At 40.8% G+C, this 2,170-nt stretch overlaps 2 non-coding genes across 2 annotated transcripts; both read right to left on the bottom strand.

Annotated features, from left to right (window-relative positions):
• Positions 1-676: 676 nt before the first annotated feature.
• trnap-ugg (transfer RNA proline (anticodon UGG)) lies at positions 677-748 on the bottom strand. Its single transcript has one exon. It is a non-coding gene; the product is annotated as a tRNA-Pro (tRNA).
• Positions 749-1,892: 1,144 nt separating this feature from the next.
• trnap-cgg (transfer RNA proline (anticodon CGG)) lies at positions 1,893-1,964 on the bottom strand. The gene has a single exon. It is a non-coding gene; the product is annotated as a tRNA-Pro (tRNA).
• Between the last annotated feature and the right edge of the window lie 206 nt (positions 1,965-2,170).

Here is a 2,170-nt window from a genome sequence, read left to right as displayed (position 1 = left end):
CCAGGTACTTTGCTGTGAGAGGGATGTATTAAAAGTAGCAAGGAAATCCATGTTGCAACTCTGGAGCGATCTAGAAGGTAGAGTAATTTTGGCTAATGATAGCTTATGATCTAATGATCTAAAACTGGACAGAGCTTTGTTTGAAATGCTGCAGTTTAAAATAAGATTTTATGGTGACATTGGCTAATACACATCTTTAAACTTGGATACCTGATAGTTAACTAGCAAGATAATCACTAATTTTTCTTTGCTAACCTTTAACTTTGAATTCTTTCCTGCACTCCCTCGTTCCACCATTACATCTCCTTGGAATGCTGTTGGCATTGTGCAGATACTTGATGGCATCCTCATCAACAGAGTCTGTTATATTATTTGGTTTTGTTGTTTTTCTTGTGTCATTCGTCTTTTTTCCCCACCTTTGTATTTCTCTGCCCCTCCCTAATGGTTTCCACCTGTGTTGTGAGTCCTATCTCACGGCTGGCTTTGTAAGCTCATAAGGTTTCCTTTCTTTCTTTTACCTTGAGTATCTTCCTTTGTTTTGCATCAACAACCGTGCATGTCAGATACTTAGAACAAACTAAAATCTAAGACACTTTTGTGCTAAATGCTTGCATGAACACAGCTCACTCACAGCCAAGATGCACAGGCTACAGTGTACTGGAGATAAATGTTGTGGGGGCTTGTCCAGGATTTGAACCCGGGACCTCTCACACCCAAAGTGAGAATCATACCCCTAGACCAACGAGCCATGGCAACTTACCTGGCCGAGCCTGCCAAAAAGACAAATTGTTTAACTCAAGCAAAATACACATGATTCACTGAAAGGGCCAGAACTACTACTACTAAATTGTATGGTGAAGTATAAGACTCATATCAAGAAGCTTTGTTACAACAATTGACCAAACACAAATATCCTTACTTTTTGTGGTAATTTTAGTTATAAACCACATTTTAGATACTGTGTCCAAGGACCTGTCCTGATTAGCTGGGATATTTTGCTTATAACACCCTAAAGCAAGAATCATATCCCTAGCCCAACAAGCCCAACCAGCAATCATCTACTGTGAATCTGTCAGCAGCCATCTGCAATATAGATGATTTATTTGTCTAGTAAGTACAGCATCAAGATTGGAGTCATTTGAGTGAATGATTTCCTCATATTTTGGCTAATCTGGCAGTTGCCTGGATGTAACGCAGTTTATACTGTTGCTGAATGAACACTGCCCTAGTAGATGCTTTCATACTAAGTACTTGAGTGTGGAGTGTATGAGGATAGCACCACACAGGCTCATCTGGGATTTGCACCCAGAGCAAGAATCATACTTCATGACCAACATACCCTCGGGAAAGTCAGCATTCAAAAAAAGATATTTGTTTAGTCAGTGTAGGTTTCCAGTCATCCAGGTCATAGTAGTCTCTGGAGCTTGAAAAGGCAACTGGACTTCGCTAAGTTTCTTGAAGATGCTTCATCTCTGATCCAAAAAGCTTCTTCAGTTCTCAAACCAAAAGGTGGGGAGACCCAGGTATTTAAACCCCAGTGGAGGTTGTGACTCACTATTGTTCACATGCGCCAAGGTGTGAAAGAAGACATGGGTCACCACAATCAGTGGTTTCGGGTGAAACTAATTTGGGACTTTGCCCCATTCTATCAAGTGATATGTTGAGGTCCCCTGAACAGAGGCGTGAATGGGGGTTGAGGTGCCTGGGGAGGGAGTTCAGAACTGTACTGAAGACGAGGGAAGTTGGTGACTTAGTCCATCTCCTCTGTTCAGTGATGGTTATTCACAGTGGGCATAGATTGCTTCTTTTACTCCTCTTTTAAATCATCTGTCTTCCCAGTCCAAAACAAGAACAATGGTATCCTCAAGGGAGTGCAGTTTAAAACACTATGTGGGCTTGTCCGGGATTTGAACCCGGGGCCTCTCACACCCGAAGTGAGAATCATACCCCTAGACCAACAAGCCTTTATTGTGAGCAGGTAAGAGATAAGATAAGTTAAGGTTTATCACATGCACACTTATGCACAATGAAATGTATTTTGTACCTGCAGCTGATAAGTAGTAAAAAATATATAAATAAGAAGACTAAAAATAACTCACACTATACACAGAATAATGGAATTTAATTTAATTTACATTGTGCATTGTGCAGTAAAAGTGCTGTTCAGGGC

The sequence above is a fragment of the Archocentrus centrarchus genome, chromosome 18, assembly GCF_007364275.1.
Source record: "Archocentrus centrarchus isolate MPI-CPG fArcCen1 chromosome 18, fArcCen1, whole genome shotgun sequence".
NCBI lineage: Eukaryota > Metazoa > Chordata > Actinopteri > Cichliformes > Cichlidae > Archocentrus > Archocentrus centrarchus.
Note: the sequence above shows the minus strand (reverse complement) of the source record. Positions and strands in the feature narration are given on the sequence as shown.